The 20,342-nt window shown below is 46.6% G+C and overlaps 1 long non-coding RNA gene across 1 annotated transcript in view; it reads left to right on the top strand.

The window, feature by feature from the left end:
- Window positions 1–17,785, top strand: part of LOC118001941 — a 42,157-nt gene extending 24,372 nt beyond the window's left edge. The window contains exon 4 of the long non-coding RNA XR_004676890.1: window positions 17,124–17,785. This is a non-coding gene — a long non-coding RNA (uncharacterized LOC118001941). The remainder of the gene's footprint in view (window positions 1–17,123) is intronic.
- The last annotated feature ends 2,557 nt before the right edge of the window (window positions 17,786–20,342 follow it).

The following is a 20,342-nucleotide window of genomic DNA, read 5'->3' as shown; positions in this document are numbered from 1 at the left end:
TGTGTGGTGTAAGGAAATGGTCCAGTTTCATTCTTCTGCATGTGGCTATCCAATTTTCCCAACACCGTTTGTTGAAGAGACTGTCTTTGTTCCATTGGACATTCTTTCCTGCTTTGTCGAAGATTAGTTGACCATAGAGTTGAGGGTCCATTTCTGGGCTCTCTATTCTGTTCCATTGATCTACGTGTCTGTTTTTGTGCCAGTACCATGCTGTCTTGATGATGACAGCTTTGTAATAGAGCTTGAAGTCTGGAATTGTGATGCCGCCGGCTTTGCTTTTCTTTTTCAATATTCCTCTGGCTATGCGGGGTCTTTTCTGGTTCCATACAAATTTTAGGATTATTTGTTCCATTTCTTTGAAAAAAGTGGATGGTATTTTTGATGGGGATTACATTGAATGTGTAGATTGCTCTAGGTAGCATTGACATCTTCACAATATTTGTTCTTCCAATCCATGAGCATGGAACGTTTTTCCATTTCTTTGTGTCTTCCTCAATTTCTTTCATGAGTATTTTATAGTTTTCTGAGTACAGATCCTTTGTCTCTTTGGTTAGATTTATTCCTAGGTATCTTATGGTTTTGGGTGCAATTGTAAATGGGATCGACTCCTTAATTTCTCTTTCTTCTGTCTTGTTGTTGGTGTATAGGAATGCCACTGACTTCTGTGCATTGATTTTATATCCTGCCACTTTACTGAATTCCTGTATGAGTTCTAGCAGTTTTGGGGTGGAGTCTTTTGGGTTTTCCACATAAAGTATCATATCATCTGCAAAGAGTGAGAGTTTGACTTCTTCTTTGCCAATTTGGATGCCTTTGATTTCTTTTTATTGTCTGATTGCTGTGGCTAGGACTTCCAGTACTATGTTGAATAGCAGTGGTGATAGTGGACATCCCTGCTGCATTCCTGACCTTAGGGGGAAAGCTCTCAGTTTTTCCCCATTGAGAATAATATTTGCTGTAGGTTTTTCATAGATGGCTTTTATGATATTGAGGTATGTACCCTCTATCCCTATACTCTGAAGAGTTTTGATCAAGAAAGGATGCTGTACTTTGTCAAAAGCTTTTTCTGCATCTATTGAGAGGATCATATGATTCTTGTTCTTTCTTTTGTTAATGTATTGTATCACATTGATTGATTTGCAGATGTTGAACCAACCTTGCAGCCCAGGGATAAATCCCACTTGGTCATGGTGAATAATCCTTTTAATGTACTGTTGGATCCTATTGGCTAGTATTTTGGTGAGAATTTTTGCATCCATGTTCATCAGGGATATTGGTCTGTAATTCTCCTTTTTGATGGGGTCTTTGTCTGGTTTTGGGATCAAGGTAATGCTGGCCTCATAAAATGAGTTTGGAAGTTTTCCTTCCGTTTCTATTTTTTGGAACAGTTTCAGAAGAATAGGTTTTAATTCTTCTTGAAATGTTTGGTAGAATTCCCCTGGGAAGCCATCTGGCCCTGGGCTTTTGTTTTTTGGGAGATTTTTGATGAGTGCTTCAATTTCCTTAGTGGTTATAGGTCTGTTCAGGTTTTCTATTTCATCCTGGTTCAGTTTTGGTAGTTGATACATCTCTAGGAATGCATCCATCTCTTCCAGGTTATCTAATTTGCTGCCATAGAGTTGCTCATAATATGTTCTTATAATTGTTTGTATTTCTTTGGTGTTGGTTGTGATCTCTCCTCTTTCACTCATGATTTTGTTGATTTGGGTCATTTCTCTTCTCTTTTTGATAAGTCTGGCCAGGGGTTTATCAATCTTGTTAATTCTTTCAAAGAACCAGCTCCTAGTTTCGTTGATCTGTTCTACTGTTCTTTTAGTTTCTATTTCATTGATTTCTGCTCTGCTCTTTATTATTTCTCTTCTCCTGCTGGGTTTAGGCTTTATTTGCTGTTCTCTCTCCAGCTCCTTTAGGTGTAGGGTTAGGTTGTGTACTTGAGACCTTTCTTGTTTCTTGAGAAAGGCTTGTATTGCTATATACTTTCCTCTTAGGACTGCCTTTGCTGCATCCCAAAGATTTTGAACAGTTGTGTTTTCATTTTCATTGGTTTCCATGTATTTTTTTAATTCTTCTTTAATTTCCTGGTTGACCCATTCATTCTTCAGTAGGATGCTCTTTAGCCTCCATGTATTTGAGTTCTTTCTGACTTTCCTCTTGTGATTGAATTCTAGTTTCAAAGCATTGTGGTCTGAAAATAGGCAGGGAATGATCCCAATCTTTTGGTACCGGTTGAGACCTGATTTATGACCTAGGATGTGATCGATTCTGGACAATGTTCCATGGGCACTAGAGAAGAATGTGTATTCCGTTGCTTTGGGGTGGAATGTTCTGAATGTCTGTGAAGTCCATTTGGTCCAATGTGTCATTTAAAGTCTTTCTTTCCTTGTTGATCTTTTGCTTAGACGATCTGTCCATTTCAGTGAGGGGGATGTTAAAGTTCCCCACTATTATTGTATTGTTGTCGATGTGTTTCTTTGCTTTTGTTATTAATTGCCTTATATAATTGGCTGCTCCCATGTTAGGGGCATAGATATTTACAATTGTTAGATCTTCTTGTTGGATAGATCCTTTAAGTATGATATAGTGTCCTTCCTCATCTCTTATTACAGTCTTTGGTTTAAAATCTAATTTGTCTGATATAAGGATTGCCACCCTAGCTTTATTTTGGTGTCCATTAGCATGGTAAATCGTTTTCCACCCCCTCACTTTCAATCTGGGGGTGTCTTTGGTTCTAAAATGAGTCTCTTGCAGACAGCATATCGATGGGTCTTGTTTTTTAATCCAGTCTGTTAGCCTGTGTCTTTTGATTGGGGCATTTAGCCCATTTACATTCAGGGTAACTATTGAAAGATAGGAATTTAGTGCCATTGTATTGCCTGTAAGGTGACTGTTACCGTATATTGTCTGTGTTCCTTTCTGGTCTATGTTGCTTTTAGGGTCTCTCTTTGCTTAGAGGACCCCTTTCAAGATTTCCTGTAGGGCTGGTTTTGTGTTTGCAAATTCCTTTAGTTTTTGTTTGTCCTGGAAGCTTTTTATCTCTCCTTCAATTTTCAATGACAGCCTAGCTGGATAGAGTATTCTTGGCTGCATATTTTTCTCATTTAGTGCTCTGAATATATCCTGCCAGTCCTTTCTGGCCTGCCAGGTCTCTGTGGATAGGTCTGTTGCCAATCTAATGTTTCTACCCTTGTAGGTTACATATCTCTTCTCCCGAGCTGCTTTCAGGATTTTCTCTTTGTCTATGAGACTCGTAAGTTTTACTATTAGATGTCGGGGAGTTGACCTATTTTTATTGATTTTGAGAGGGGTTCTCTGTGCTTCCTGGATTTTCATGCCTGTTTCTTTCCCCAAATTAGGGAAGTTCTCTGCTATAATTTGCTCCATTATACCTTCTGGCCCTCTCTCTCTTTCTTCTTCTTCTGGGATCCCAATTATTCTAATGTTGTTTCATCTTATGGTATCGCTTATCTCTTGAATTCTGCCCTCGTGATCCAGTAGTTGTTTATCTCTCTTTTTCTCAGCTTCTTTATTTTCCATCATTTCATCTTCTATATTACTGATTCTCTCTTCTGCCTCATTTATTCTAGCAGTTAGCGCCCCCATTTTTTATTGCACCTCATTAATAGCCTTTTTGATTTCTACTTGGTTGGATTTTAGCTCTTTTACTTCTCCAGAAAGGGTTTCTCTAATAACTTCCATATTTTTTTCAAGCCCAGCTAGTATCTTTAAAGTGATGATTCTGAACTCTAGATCTGACATCGTACTAATGTCCGTACTGAGTAGGTCCCTGGCAGTCGGTACTACCTCTTGTTCTTTTTGTTGAGGTGATTTTTTCCGCCTTGTCATTTTGTGCAGAGGAGAGTAGATTAATGAGAGAACAAAATGCTAGCAGAGTAACCACATCCCCAGAAAATATACTCTAAACAAATCAGAAAAGACCTGAAGCAGTGGGATAAGAAAGGGAAAGAGAGAAAAAAAAGAAAAAGATAAAGATAAAAACAAAAACAAACAAAACAACAACAACAAAAGAAAAACCAGAATGTGATCAAATATGATCTATATGGTATATAGATCAGTGCCACACACTAGATTTGGGGTGTATTTTGGTCTTTTAGAAGAAAGTGCCTCCCAAAATTTTAAAGAAAGAAAAACTTATATATGTACAAAAATAAGGGTTGATATGATGAAGGGATGGAATATGACTGTAAAAATGGAAATTATAAAAAATTTTATAAAAGGAATTGATAAGAAGTTGTTTGAAAAAAGAAAGAAGAGGATTTAAAAAAAGAAAAAAGAAAAAGAAAAAAAAAGGGAGAGGATGTGATCAGGCAGGGGAATAGAAAACACCATATACTAGAGATTTAGGGTATCTTTTGATCTGTTAGAAGAAACTCTCAAAATTTTAAAGAGAGAACAACTTATATATATAAGCCAAAAATACGGGTAACTACTATGAAGGGATAGAATATGACTCTAAAAATGAAAAATAAAAATGTTTTTTTTAAAAAAAGGGATTGATAAGATGTTGGTTGAAAAAGGGAAAAAGAAAACTTCAAAAAGAAATAAAAAGACAAAAAGACAGTTAAAAAAAAATTAACTTTGAAAGACTAAAGAATCATGGTAAAAAAGCCGTGAGTTCTATGTGCAGTAGTCCCCTAGCGCTGGAGTTCTGCCGTTCTCATTGATCGGTAAACTTGGTCTTGGCCGGCTGTTCTCGCTGATCTTCTGGGGAGGGGCCTGTTGCCATGGTTTCCAAAAGTCTTTGCTGGAGGCGGAATTGCCCCGCCCTTGCCCCCTCCCGGCTAAGTGATCTGCTCGGGTTTGCTCTCCGGGGCTTTTGTTCCCTGCGAGCTTCCCGTACAGCTTTGGAGGCGGAGAGTGAAAATGGCGGCCTCCCAATCTCCGCCCCGGGGGAGCCGAGAACTCGGGGCCCCGCTCCTCAGTGAGCCCCCAGAGAAAAGCCGCCAGTCACTCCCGTCTCCCCGTCTCCGGCCGCACCCCGTGCTCGCCCGGCCTGTGACCGCGCGCCTCTGTCTCTGGCACCCGACCCCGGGGGGAGTCTCCAAACCCAGCAGATCCCTGCGGTGCCCTCCCGCGCAGCTCCTCCCGGGGAAGAAGGTGAGTCTCCCGGATCTGCCGCTTGTTGGGTCCCTGCTGGAGGAGCAGGGGCCCGACTGGGCCGCGGATCACGGTCAATGGCAACCCCGAGCTGAGAGCCCGCGCCTGGGCTCCGCCTCTGCAGCCGGCTTCCCCGCTCCGATCCCTGGGAGCTCTGCCGCCCTCAGGCACCCCCGGTCTTTCTGTGACCCCGAGGGTCCTGAGACCACACTGTCCCGGAGGGTTCCACCCCCCGCTTAGCCACCAGAGTGACGTCCCTCGGCGGAGCAGACTTCTAAAAGTTCTGATTTTGTGCTCCGCGGCTCTATCACTCGCCAGAAGCGGCCAACGGAGGCCCCTCCCCCGCCGTCTATCCTCCCGAATATCGCCTCGGATTCACTTCTCCGCACGTCCTACCTTCCAGAAAGTGGCCGCTTTTCTGTTCAGAGAGTTGTTGCTCTTCTTTTCTTCGATCTCCTGTTGGGTTTGTAGGTGTTCAGAATGGTTTGATCCCCATCCAGCTGAATTCCTGAGACCAGACGAAATCCAGGTCTCCTACTCCTCCGCCATCTTGCTCCGCCCTCCGACAGCAGTATTTTTTAAGAGGTACTGCAAGTGTTCTTCTAGGCTTGGTGCTTGTAGACCTCAATGGAAAAACTGCTACGCTTTTGTGTGAAGTCTCCTTTTCCTTGTGGAAGCCATCAGTTTGGATGAAACCCCGAGGAGCCGCAGACAAACCAAGACCTCTATCCATGGTACTAAACCCCTCCTTCTCACAGGCGCAGAGCTCTTTGGGCATTCCCTACCTAGTCAACCAGCAGTTCTCTTGAATTTTTCTTTTTATCATCTTTTCCTCTCCCAATTCTGCTGCCGAGGATCTAGCCCAGGCCCCCAGCACCTTCCTGAAATGCCCATCCCTTTGGCTGAGTGCCTGTGTAACCATGGGGTGGAGCATCCAAGCAGTTGCGTGACAATTTCTCCTTTCATGCCCTGGACTGTTTCCCCAATTAATTGGTATCTGCAGATCTGAAGTTACAGGTGGGATGATACAGTTTTGGTAGAGTGGATTGGTTTGGACTTAGGTTGCAATAGTATTTGAATCCTAAGGGTGTTCTTATACGTTAGCAACTGTAAGTCCGGATAGGCTAAAAGCTGTAACAAATTATCCCAGTAGCTCAGCAGTTTGAAGAAGTAAATATTCACCTCTTCTCACATCCCATCCAAGGAAGTATCTGTGGGCAGGCTTGCCATGCAGTGAGCTGGGGCCGGGCTCCCCCGGGGGGCTGCCCTGCCATGTCCTTGTGCTCCCCCACAGGCCCCACCGGGGCCCCCACATCAGTTAGAAGGGAAATGATGGAGGTGAACACTTTTCTGGATTATATGGAATGGTGACAGCAGAATAATCTTTAAACTCTTGTTTCATGTGATTTTTTAAAAAGGTTTTATTTATTTATTTGAGAGAGAGAGAGAGAGAACGAGACAGGGGAATTGGCAGGCAGAGGGAGAAGCAGACTCCCAGCTGAGCAGGGAGCCCGACGTGGGGCTCGATCCCAGGACCTCTGGGATCATGACCTGAGCTGAAGGCAGACGCTTCACTGACTGAGCTGCCCAGGTGCCCCAGGTTTCATGTGATTTTTGGTCCGTTTCTTTAATCATGCACACAAAACAGTGCTTTCCTTGGGGTTTTTCTTCTCCCCTTTGTCGTACCAGAGAGTAGCATCTCATAGATGCTGGGTAAGATATTTCTAGCTTTGGAGGATTCGTGAGAAAGCATTAGCGCATATTGCTGAGATAGTCTCCTGCAGCTTCAGTGAATAATAATGAGCAGTTTAAAAGGAAGATATTTGTCTTTGCTCTACTGTGCCTTAACATGAAAGAGCTCATATGATTTCTAGATTACACTTTAAAAACATTGTCTCTTTGTTCTTTCCTGATTAATATAGCCAACACTTAAAAAGGGTTCTTGATTATAATTGGTTTTGTAGATAGTCTTTTTAAGAAGCATAATGTCTTCTATGTGGTGTCTCAGATGATCTGGTACAAAAAAATTTAGGCATAAAACCATACATATCTTTGAAAAGCATTAAATATATTTTATGTTGTTGCAAGATGTATGTACATCAGTAATATGAAGTTGATCAGTAACAATCAACCAATCAAAAATTACTTATTTAGTGCCTGTCACATGCCAGAGAGAATACAAGGGACCAGGCATTGCTAAACTTTGAGGTGGAAGACAGTCTGACCTCGATGTCCGACATAAATATGCTAGAGGAAGGTGAGGGGAAAGTCTAGTCTCTCTCCAATGGTATTACTCCATAATGTCTTCTAAATTACATTGTAATTTTAATATACTTCCTCTGGGGAAAAAACAGTAATGCCCAGAGTTTTCTTCACGGGGAAGGTAAATGCTGCTAATACCATTTGCACAGGTTGACTTGGGTCCCCCCGCAAGGTATCTTGTAGTTCTCTGAATGTGACCTTATTTGGAAAGAGAGACTTCACAGATAGAAACAAGTTGAGATGAGGTCCGTAGGGTAGGCCTTCATCAAATATGACAGCTCTAGGGGAGGAGGAGGGGAGGAGCATGGACACATGGAGGGGACAGCGTGAGCCGAGGGAGGCAGAAGCCAGGCGATGTGTCTGTCAGCTCAGGGCCGGTGCGCTCGCCAGCGACACCAGGAGCTGCAGGAGACGAGGGAGGATTCTCCCCTGGAGGTTTCAGAGGGAGCATGGACCTGCTAGCACCTTGATTTTGAACTTCTCTCCTGCACAACTGTGAGATAAGAATGTGTGTCGTTTTAAGCTCCCCGGTTTGTGGTACTTTGTTACGGCAGCCCTAGGATTCCGATACAGAGTGTTCTAAATGAGCTTGGGGAACAAATGACAGCATGTAGCATGAATTTCCTGTAATTTTATTAGAGTCAAACAAGATCAAATCTGGAGTCTGAACAGAATTACTTCATAGGTTCAGGTGGTTCTAGGAAGCCCGTGGTGAGGTGGTGACCTGAGGTTTGGCCAGGAGGAGCGTGAGTCGGGGAGGGTCCCCTTTGTCAGGATGCCTGGTCGCGCATTTCTGCTGTGGGACCTTTCCCTCCACCCCTGGACTATAAACAGGACCCAGAGAACACAGAGATGCAGGAGGGCCACATGATTTACTGTGGGTTATGAAAATAAAATCCATGAGACTGTTTTTTTTCTCTGAATGGTCAAAGTTACTAAAAACATTTTTTTAAAGTAAACTCTACACCAAACGTGGGGTTTGAACTCACAACCCCGAGATCAAAAGTTGCACGCTCTATGGACTAAGCCAGCCAGGGGCCCCATAAAGGTATTTTCAGTTAGGGAGGGAGTTTTCTGACTTTTATAGGAAATCCTCTTTGGGCACAGTTCTGTTTTGAATGGGATCGTTGAATTTATAACCCATCAAACACTCCTTGACATATCTCTCCGTGAAGTGATGGTGAAGCTCAAAGATGGACGGCACAAGACACTGTGAAATTGATCTGCCCATGGTGTGGCCTGAAAACATGCAAATGACTAGGGTCTTCTGAGGTCTTTTAAGTTCTTAGCTTAAAATTATTCATGAAACGAGGTGTGAAGTTGCAGGAACAGGGCCTCGGACCTGCCTGAGAAGGCGCTAGAAGCAGACCATCTATTTACCGCCGAGTGGGGCAGGATGGGCACGCAGGAGGAGGATCCCAGGAGAGGAAGGTAGAGGATGCCACCTCTCTGGACGAGAGTCTCAAGGGGACGCCTGTCCACACTGCATACCTGGGAAGCCATCTGAGGAAGTGGTGTTTACGCTGGGAACTGACAGGAGGGCAGAGGGGGTTGGGGGTGGCTTGCAAATATCTGGGAGGCCTGATTGTTGCCGGAATCCCCCAAGCTTCCAAGATGGGATCATAACAAGGTTGTATGGGAAGTCCCCTCTGGAGAAGTCAGGCTCTGCAGGGAACCGGCCACTATTGTTCTGCGTCATCATTAACATTCTGAACGAGACCCTGAAATATCCACCCGTGACTCTGGAATCACTAGAGAAAAAATCCATTATGTTCAATGTAGTTTTCTTGTTAAGTAAATTTTATTTCTTGAGAGCGATTATTTCAGGAGTATATGTGGTAATTTGATTCAGGAGAACATGAGATTAACCAGGACTCTTCATCCCTTGACCACACAACGGGAGCCGAAAGCAGACTGCACTCACATTTGCCAAAATGCTGCTTTAGACCTTTTAAAAGGTCAAGAATGCCTTCTTTTTATCAAAGGATTAGAAATAATTTTTATACATATACAACTTTTTAAAAAAGGAGTGAGTATTGATTCTAGCATGCTAAGACTGTTGTGCTTTCAGGGGCTGAAGGTTCATGCAAACATTCCCCAGTTTCAGCGCCAAGTGCTGTGGGTTTCAGTTTGGGGTTTGGAGGCATTTACAGAGGGTCTGCTTCTCGATCACAGACTCGTGCTGGACCTGGGCTGTAGGTGCTTCCACCAGCAGCACCGAAATGCAGGTCGAATACAAAGCATCAGGACGTTTCCACAATGGTTTGTTTCCATTTACAACAAGAATGACAATTATTGTGTGGATGCAGGTAATCATTCTGTGTCCGGGAGCTGCTGGACTAGGGGAAGGGGCTCCTCCGGCCGGTGAGCAGGCCTGCACACGCGCCGGGCAGGAGGGGTACTGGCTGCCTGAGGGCAGGGTGAGTGAGTCCGGCCGCACTGGCCGGGGTGCAGAAGACACACAGGACGGGCCAGGAAGCCACTCCTCGCACGCAAGTGCCGAGGCGCATCGTCCGAAGTGACCTGGTGAAGACGATGTTCAGCCCACCGCCCTGTCCCCGTGGACAGCGGGCGTGGTGACCTCGCTTCTCCATCCAGGTCTGTCACCGTGGTGCACAGTGTGAGGCCCCCGTCACGAATCCTCCCACTGCTCCTGTTCACGCTGTGCCGTTTGGAGTGGCTGGTCTGCTTCACTGCCAAGTTCAGGTATATTGGGGAGTCTGTGTGGGGCTCTCACAGAGGCCGTCTCTGAACCGTGTGGCCTGGGCCCCGGCTGTGTTGGCAAATGCGCGGCCGTCGTCGGAACCGTGGGTACCGTCTGTCCGTTCTCGCGGCTCGAGATGGTTATGTTCTGTAAAGTTGCCACGATTGCTGAATTAGCAAATACTGGACCACTGCCCCTAAGGGAGATACAGGGTGAGGTCGCTGTGAGTCTCTGGTCACGACATCGTCATCAGCAGACCGATATGCAGCCTCGCTTTGTTTGGGTGTCTGTTTAGCAACCTCTGACTTAACATAGGCGGTTGAAACTGCTCTCAGTGACACCGGTGTGTCCCCCTCCCAGGACACTCACACAGCAGGTGTGTTTGCAGGACCTCCGCATCTCCCTGACTTCGCTGTCTTCGGAGTGCTGGCCCTGGGCAAGCCGTTCTGTCTGAAACGCTCAGCTGCACGTGTCCCAGGCTGCCTGTTCTGTCCAGCTAGCCCAGGGAAGAAGCGTCCTCCTAGACTGGTGCTGGGTTGTTAGCGGTCTGATGTCGTGTGCAGACACTTGGTGCACTGTGTCTTGGTCATTATTATGTATATCGGTGATCACCATTGCCACAACAAAGCCACGGTGAGCGTCCCCACATGCGCCCCTTTATGGACCTGCGCACATGGATAAGCATTCAGGAGTGAGGTTTCTGGGTCATGGCTGTGCGTGTTTTTAGCCTGAGTAAACATTGCCCGAACACTGTCCAGCAGGGCTGTGCCCGTCCACACCCCACGGCTGTGCGTGAAGTCCTGGGTCCCACGTTTCCGCTGGCCCTTGGCACTGTCCAGCACTCCAACTCGGCCAGTCTGGCGAGTGTCCAGTAATGTCCTGTTGCTATTTCAATTTGGACCTCTCTAATTACTAACAACTTTATCTCTTCCTAGGCTTGATATCCACTTGGGTTTTCCCTTCTGAGCATTGCCTAGTCATATTCTTTTGCCCATTTCTGTATTTGAATTCTTGTCATTTTCTGTGGATTTGTAGGCTGTCCTTATTTATTCCTCACGTTGGTCCCTTGTTGATTTTAAAAATTACAAATCTCACTCTTAATATAGCTACTATATAGTCACCTTGTCCTGCAGTGAATACAAAGCCTAAATTTGATATTATCAAAACTACATTTTTTGTTTTGCCTTATGGTTTGAGCTTTGGGAATTTCCTCATTTAAACAAATGTCTTCATTCTTTAGTCACAGAAATATGCTCCTCTCAGGCAGACGATAGACTCACCTATCTTCTTTGAAGGCTACAGCTTAATTTTCCAGTTGCGGTTCTTTGGCCTCCTGGGGCTCCTCCTGGCACACTGGGGTCAGGACTCTCTACCTCTCTTCATGCAGTGATCCAGTTTCCCCAAAACCATGGGCTAGAGATCAGATTAAAGTGGATGCTTTAATGCCTGGGGTCAGGCACACAGTGATGTATCTGGAGGGAGTTCAGCAAGCTTGCCGACCGCAGTGTGGGTCTGACTCCGGGGAGGAGAGGGCAGGAGAGGATAAGCATGGAGAGAGCCCCAGCCCGGGACCCCCATTTTTTTTAAGATGTATTTTAGAGAGAGAGAGAAAGAGCAGATGTAATTTTAAAAGCATGTTCAGAGAAGGCCTCAGGAAGATGCCTCTGAATAAGGACTGGAGAACATGAGTACGTGAACCCTGCTTCTCCCCAGGGGGATCATTCCAGGCAGAGGCAGGAGAGCGCTGGCCCCTTTGAGGCTGGGAGAAACCGCGAGGAGGCCATCGTGACTGGCGGAGGGGGAGTGTGGGGAGAACGCTGAGGTGAGGTCATGAAGGTAATGGGGACCAGATTGCGTGGGGCCTTCTGGAGCCCTGTAGGGCCAGGGCGGCTGCTCGGTGAATGGAAACCACTGGCTTTGTGTGATGTCCCACCCGTGTTCTCCCTGGGTCGCCCTGGCCGCCGTGCTGGGAGGGGAGATGTCTGTAATCCTACACAAGAGGCCGTGACTGCTTGGACCAGAGGGGGAGGTAGCGAGGGAAGTGGTAAGTGGTCTGACTACGGGCATGTGTGGAGTAACTAGAGCCGAGAGCATTTTCTGCGAGATTGGGTGTGGGTGTCGGAGGAGTTCAGTGCAGAAAGCTGAGTGAGGGGGGTTTTAGGAAGCAGGGAACGACCTGGGTGCTGAGCAAGGGGGTGGGGGGGTCAGAGGATGGACCGTCACGCCGAGCAGTGCAGAACTCAGCTCTGGTGGGGGGCTAAGTTCTAGGGTGCCGGGAGAAGGGAAGTTGAAGACGATGGTCAGCAAAAGGGGCTAAGAAATGGAGACAGGCAGCAGAGGGGACTGTTCGGGGCTCCTGTGATTCTCTAGCAGGCAGATCGTGTCTCGGGGAAGCAAGTGAACTTGTCCAGGAACACCTGGCGAGAGCCACACTCAGGAGCCGGGTTGTTGACCCCGCCCACAGCCTCTGTGGGACCTTGTGCAGGTTTGCTCACTGTGAATGATCATTCTTTTGATGGTAGTTTTCGTTGTTTTTTTTGTGGGGATTTTGCAAAGTGAACTTGTCCCAGGCAAACTTAACCTGTCATTAGGCCCCAAATTTGCAAGCCTGTTAGTGTTTCTTCATGAAAGGTCGTGTCAGAGCAGGTGATACGACCTCCTATCGCATTGTCCTCCAGTCGGGTGTGCCCGGATGTGCATTAGGCCCACAGGGGACGGCTTCACACCAGTTTAAAATCCCGGTGCCACGGCACTTAGCCAGTTTCTTCTCTGAAATCTTCATCTCTTCCTTGGGACTGCTCCTGCCCCTTGAGGGTGACAGGCCCGGGTTATGTGCATTCACTGACGGCCACAGACCAGGAGGGAGGGGGCCCCGTCGCCGCAGGGGGGTTGGACTTGGGCTGGGCCAGAAGACGGGGGGCACCCCTCCTGCACACACTTTGAGACCGCAGCGGAGTTGGCTCTTCCAGAAGAGGAGCCATGGACAGAACCAGGGGAAAAATGAAGTTACTAGACAAGATTTATGTACATTTCCACCAGCAATAGAATGAAACTCATTTTGGGCGCCTGGGTGGCTCAGTCGGTTAAGCGACTGCCTTCGGCTCAGGTCATGATCCTGGAGTCCCGGGATCGAGTCCCGCATCGGGCTCCCTGCTCGGCGGGGAGTCTGCTTCTCCCTCTGACCCTCCCCCCTCTCATGTGCTCTCTCTCTCTCATTCTCTCTCTCAAATAAAAATAAATAAAAAATCTTAAAAAGAAAAAAAAAAAGAAACTCATTTTTAAATTGCAGCAAAGGGGTCCAAGGTGCTGCTTCTGGGACATAATTGTCTCCACGCATCTTTCTACACCACAGCCTGTGCAGATTTGCACATCAAACAATAGTCCCGCGAAAGGTGGATTAAGTCCGGGGGACAAGCCAACGTTTCTGAGGCTTTCTCAGCCTGTACTGAGCAGGCACGAGAGGCCTGAGGACACCGCTGGGGACCCTGAGCTGCTGACCTGGCGCCTGGGAATTTACAAGACTGTAAATTGGCCGCATTGTAGAGGGAGCAGTGGGGAAGGAGAATTTCTTTTTAATAATAGTATCTCAGGAAGGGAGAGGGAAAAGGTAAGCCTGCTGTCTTGGCTGCTGGACCTGGGAGTGTGTTTTCTGTTGCAGTAGCATTAGGAAATGCTTTCTCTTTGATTAAAATCCAAGTATCTAGGGATGTTTTATCTCGTAGCTTCAGGCCAGACATCTGATTAGGGCAGGTGTGCAGTTCACTCGTGTTCAAAGGGAATAACTCGTGATCTCCCCACCAGGCTGCATAGAATGCTTCAGATCTTTGATAGAATTTAAAAACTCAATGGGTAATAATAGTACAAGGGTTAAAACAAACACATTTATGTAGACAGAAATGTAAACATAGGTAATGCCTTGACCTTTCATTGAACTCCGTGTTGTTATGGGCCTGGGGTCCTTATTTATCTTATAATAGAAACCTTTACTGTGCATTCCCACTTTATTAGCTAATCTATTTCTTTGTCTATGTATTTTTTTCGTCACCTTTATTATTTCACACAGAGGCTGCTTAACTTTAAAAAAACCACTTATGGAAATCAGCAAATGTAATCAACATCTAGAATCATCAGAGACTTTAGAAACTCAACAGAAATTTCCAGTGGAAAATTTTTTAGAGGCTCATGGTTTAGCAATATTATCTGGGTTCCACAAGAATAGTCTAAAAAATGACATTAGCACATTTCGGATGCAATTTCATAGCAGCGTTACATTTAGCCTTCTGCTAACATCTTAAAAGCAATTTTCTGCCATTTCTGCTCATTCCCGAGGGAGTTTCCATTTTTGAATTCAAAAAGGATGGCTTTGAAATACTGCACTGGAAAATGTAGGGACAATTTTCTAGATTTTATGTAAATTGAAACATCACGTGCTCCCCAGCTCTTGGCTTGTGGGGGCTGGACAGCCCAGGAGGTGGGCTGCACCTCTCTTGGGGCTTCTAGTCCCGGAGGTTCCTGTGATAGTCCCAGGTGAGGAACGTGTTTGGGTGGAAACCTGAGTCTGTCAGCGAAGCATTTGTCTCTGGTGGTCTGGTTGCCCGGGCTTGTCCAGGTAATCCCCACCCCTGGACTGCCACAAGCCCAGTCTTCACGTTAACTGCTGGTTTGGTGCTCAGAACCTGGGAGTTGCTCAGTTTGGGGGTTCGCTTGGTGTCGACTCTCCTGTGGGAATAACCTGCCCTTTCCCAGGCCAGTCCCAGCCCCGACCCCCTCCACCCTGAGGAGGAGGCCAGGAGTGATTTCCACCTGTGCTCCCTCCTCCTGGGCCGGCTTCCTCCCCACTCCCTGCAGCTCTGCATTGGTGTGGCCAGGTCCCGGTTGGGACACCTGGTGGGGGTGGGCCCCTCGCTGGCTGGCCAGGTGAGCCTGGGACCGGCTTCTGTTGGCCCAAACAAAACCGTGTCTACAGAAGAAAGGGCGTTTGTTTCTCCGCATCCTGTTACAGGAGTATTTCAGAGCCACGGTGCGCTTAGCTGCAGATCCAAACACTTTTCCTAACACACCTGCGGGCTTGCTTCTTGTCCACGTCACCAGTGGAAGCTTCGTCCTCAAATGTCTCTGATCTTCCTTTTGAAGGATATTTAGTCAAAGCGCAGAATAATTTCTCTGTCTCTGTTTTTGGACATTTTTTTTTTTTAACCTCAATGACTTTGTACAGAGTCTCAGGACCAAAGGGACAGATTTAATACCCAGTATTTAAGGAGTATGGTTAAAAGAAATGACATAAAATCAAAGTAGGTCTTGAAAAGTATTCTAATTGCTCTCATTTCATCCTCTTATATTCATTATTACCTACAGTATATCACTTGGTCGCAGAGATTATCATTTTATTAAATATAACTCTAGCAGTTTAACATTATGGTTACATATGAGTGAACTATTTTGTCTTTGTTAGTAAAAGCGGCTTGTCTCGCTTTCTCTCTTTCTTAATAAATGATGAGCTTGGACCCACTGGCTGAACTCTGATGTCATTTTGTCTAGGGAATGTCTCACATTCCCCATTTCAAAGCTGGGGTCCAGATGGACTCCCCTCAGAGGGACACCCTAAAAACAAAAGAGTCAGGCTGCCAGCACAGAACAACATCCCATGGGGCCAGCAGCTGTGCTGTGAGATGGTCCCTCTCTCCTTTGGTCAGGATGTCACCCTTTTCTGAGCACAGAAGACCTTCCCAAGGGTGGGGGGGTGGGGGGAGGGCAGCAAGGAATAAATGCCCTTGTCTTCCTCAATGCAAAAAAAAAAAAAAGACGACCTTCCAAAATCCTAAACTGGGTCTTATTTTTAAATCTTGTTTTATATAAGTCTGTTTTTCTATTTTTTTTCTTACACGAATAAGTTAAAGAGTCACTACAACTAATTACAAGTAATTCACTTCTCTTTTACTGTTTGCTGATGTCTGGGGAAGCATTTTCAAACACATTTTCTGTAATTTCCCCTGAGTTTTTGAGATTACACAACTTTGAGGCCATTGAATAATTACTCCTCCAAACCCTTTTTCTCTTACCAGTTATAAACTATTCACACAGCTAATAAGTAAAAAAAAAAAAATACATTTAATTTGATTTCTCAAAATATTAAGGTTTTTGTAATTAAATATACTCATTGGTTTAAAATTATATTAATGTATACATAATACTATAAATATATAATATGTTTAGTGTTTAAAAATAAGGTGAATAAAATTAGATTTATTACAACCATATAAACCATTCTCTTCCCTTTACTTTTTGTCTCCTCCTTCCCTTTTTCTATCAAATGTTTTAAATGTCTTTAAAATTAGGCGCACAATTAAATTATTCCAGAGCTGGTAAACACTTAAGCGAAACCATTTAGTGAAGTGCTAATGCCCTTAAATTGCTTTCCTCAGCTTCTGCTGCCCATGGGGACGCTGGTCCCCAAGAGCCCAGAATCTCTCAGTTTCACTGTCTTTTCTGGTGTCCCTAAAACTGACAGTAATCCAACTGCTTTTGTAGAATGCAAGTTTTATTCCTCTTACATTCTTCCTGTTTGCGTTATGAATAGTCTGCAATTTCAGAGCTAAGCAAAGGCATGTTTCCAGTGCCTCTCAAGAAACATTATTTTCCTGGGACAGATGATCAAGGGAAGGGCAGTGACTGGAATTTGAAACGGTCTCAAGCAGCAGGTGCGGGCTCGGCAGACACGTGAAGGGCCGGCACCTCCTTCCTAGAGCTTGTATGCGCCTCCCCCACCCGTTTCCTTCAAACATTTTAAGCAGACCCAGCCCGGATTCAGCAGGTGCGGGGTGGAGCTGGGCTGCCCCCATCCCTGCTCGGTCTCACCGGCCCAGGGCAGACGCTGCCGCCAATTTGTCAAAATCACCAGAAACCTTTCTCCTGGGCTCCTGCTGTGTTGGCCTAATTGCACCCCTGTGAACGCTCATCTAGGCCTCGAATGTGTCATCGACTTAAAACTTTTTCTAGAACTCCTGAGGAGTTGGCTTCATTGAAACAGTGATCTGTTTTCCAGGATCTAAATGAGCTCATGACATCAGCGACTGCCAGGACCGCTAGAAACCAAACAGGTAGCTGATTTTTACAGGGGGACCGCATCATCTCTGTGAAGCCGCGGCTCAGGCCCCCCACCCAGACAGGTTGAGGGGTCTCCCCTGCAGCGTGAGAAGGAACCACCAGATCACGTCTTTTAACATTTGCATCTAAAAGTAAGTTTTATTAGTTACTGAGGGAGTATCTTCTGGCATTTAAAAAATGCAGATATTATAAACTGTCCACCGCTTTGAAGAGCTCCCCTCTCAGTCTGAATGCGTAGTGACTTGATCACCTTTTAAAAACACACGTGACAATGCTTTCCTCTGAACAGACAAAATTTTTCCTGATTCCTCTTCTCCTTGAATTTGGATTTCCATCCACCCACCCCTTGGAATATTATCCTAATGTGATATAGATGGATCTTGGCAAAAAAAGTCTTTTATTCATCACCTATATTCTTGTAGTAAGCATCTGTTCATAAGTTGATTTTTAGATTAATTGTAACCACAAGACTCTAGGTGTTAAGTTTCTTTTGAATTATTGTTATAATTATTATTGGTATACAGTTGGGTAAAATGTCTTATAAACTGGAAAATGATCAAATGTAACAAGTACAGTGACTAGGAAATCAGAGCCGCAGAGGAGAGGGCCCCTGCGGGGTTAAGCACCGAGTGCTACCTCGGTTCCAGGCACTTGGCCACTGTGCCCTCCAGCCGTCTGTTGTCCTGCTTCTGAGCTGGGAGACCTGCTCACATCAATAGGTCTGAAAGACGGAAATGAAGAAAGATTTGTTATTGTAAGGTGACTTGGTTTTTCTGAGCTGTATGCCCAAGAGCACCTTGTGATTATTAGGATTATTTTGAAAGCTCTACCAGCTGAAACTTTGAGTAGGTCGCCCTTTGCATTTGCTGAAAGCAAAGATCTAGCACCTGGGGACTTGCTAGAGGAGCCCGAGTGCGATGAGGTTCTAGGGTCTCAACCAGGAGCTCTTTGTGGCCCCGAGGTGTCTGTGCCCACTGCCCCGAAAAGCACAGAGGGAGGAGATTCAGGGGGGAGCGGTGAGTCTTTGTTTTGGAAAAGGGAAGCCAGGCCGTGGAGAGGGAGGGGAAAAGGGAATTGGAGGGAGGAGTGCTTCGGTCCCCTTTAGGAAGGAGTTGGGGATCTGGAAATTACAAATAATTGTTTTAAACATATACTGCCTGTGTGCCCGAGAAGGTCTTCGCACATATGCGTACCCAGTCTGGGGAGCACTGAAGTGGGGGTCTCGGCCGGCTGCAGGGCCAGCGGACGGTAGGGTCTGAGCACAGCCCCCGGGAGAGCGGGCAGGTGACCCCCTGCACTCAGGTTGGCAGAGGTCATTTGGGGCCTATTGGGAGAAGCCCAGTAATGACCTCTTTGGGAACCAGGTTTCGGTGTTGCCAACGTAAGCTCCTTTGGGTGCTGCCTAGTAATACCAGACTTGTCTGGTAGTGAGGAACTCGTACGCACACGCCCAGATGTGCCGTGCCAGGTGCCGTGGTTCAGCTTCTGCGTCGTGTCACCCAGCCCCCAGCGGGCTTTCTCCCTCCTGCACCAGGACACGTGAGCAGAAAGAGCCCAGCGGCGCAGCTCCCTGACTCCGGAGTGTTCTTGACTCGATTAGGCCCGTGACAGTGCTCTGAAGGACCTGGCAGGCACGCTTCACTGGTCCACACTTACGGCCTATTTTACTTACCATGAGACACGGACAGAAAGAGTGTGGCAGACTCGAATTTTCCCATCCCCCAGAATTCTGCTTCGCCAACACTTTGATCTTTGCTTGGCTCATGAAGTCTGCTTGACGAGGAGGCTGATGATTCAGATGTTATTTTCCTTCTGCTGCTTATCACTGTGCAACGAACAAATTAGGGGTTCTTTTTTCACTCTTGCCTGTGTTCTACCCCAGTATCCGGTTGGGCACCCAGTCCTGGTGCTTGTAGGGCCCACTCTGGAGACCTCACTCTCCTCTCCTTCCCCCCCCGCCCCTGACCTTCCCCAGGAGGTTGTCACCCATTTCTGGGCTTCAAATCCTTCAGGGGCTTCTCCACATTGATATATATATTTCCAGGTCTGGGGGCCTTGGAATCGAATTGGCAAAAGGCATATGGGCACCAGGAGAGAACGAGCTTACTTACGAACACAGCAAGCACATCCGTGGCACTGCTCCGTGATGAGTAACTCCAAGCGGCAGTCAGAATCTGGGGCTTCCATACCTGACTTCGTAGGGAAAGGGGGAGCGAGGACAGGCTCCTGTGGGAGGAACAAATGTGTTTCTTTGGGGAAGATAAATAGGTTTTTTAAGAGAAAGTGTGTGTAGCATTTGTCTATACAGGTGTGAGTGATCTCTCCATCTCTTCGGCATCCAGAAACCCCCCAGAGAGGGAATGCATGGCGGGTTTACGCTTCACCTCTCCCTGGGAAAGGAGCTGCCCCGTAGAGAAGATTCATGCAGACCTCATTGCTCAGAAGGTTCTGCTTTGGCTCCGATCAGGAAAACTGACAAGGCTTCTTCCTGCTTCTGTTGAATGTCCAAGTTCTTCCGCTTAAAACAGTCTTTATATGAACCCTGGGGTTCCCAGTGGGTCCCCACCTGCTGGCTGCTATTCCTGGCCTCTGCCTTCCTTGATTTCTAGGCCACATGACAAGCCAATCCATGTCCTGGATCCTCCTTGTCCTGCACTCTTCCTTCTGCCTGGACACCGGCCCTGCTCCCCTCTGCCCGGCCGCGCAAGCCGGAGCACAGGCTCTGGTGGGAACCCTGATGTCCCCTGGCTTGACGCAGTCCCACTGTGGTGTCATGCCCCACACCTACGTGCACATGGGGCCTCTCACGCCTGCTGTCGGTCTGTGAGCACTGAGCTCTCCCACGGAGCCCTGGGTGCTTAGCTGGGTGCAGGCACCAGGACAGACTCCGATTGCGATGGTCACCTGCCATGTGCAAGGAAAGGGGATCCTGAAACACTAGAGGAGGAGCTGGGGCAGGAAGGCTCCGTGTTCCTCTGACGCACGGCCCTCATGGGAAAGAGGGCTCAGGGAGGGAGCCCTTGTGAGCGGTGGTTCTGTGATGCCCTACGGTCACCGTCAGTCTCCAGGCACCAGTCTCAGGGTCTCGCAGGTGTAGGGTTTCGGAGTAAAAGCAACTGTATGTATGTGTGTTTGTATGTTTTGTGTTCTTTTAATT

The sequence above is a fragment of the Mirounga leonina genome, unplaced genomic scaffold (assembly GCF_011800145.1).
Source record: "Mirounga leonina isolate KUSES-001 unplaced genomic scaffold, KU_Mleo_1.0 Mir_55, whole genome shotgun sequence".
In the NCBI taxonomy this organism is placed as follows: domain Eukaryota; kingdom Metazoa; phylum Chordata; class Mammalia; order Carnivora; family Phocidae; genus Mirounga; species Mirounga leonina.
Note: the sequence above shows the minus strand (reverse complement) of the source record. Positions and strands in the feature narration are given on the sequence as shown.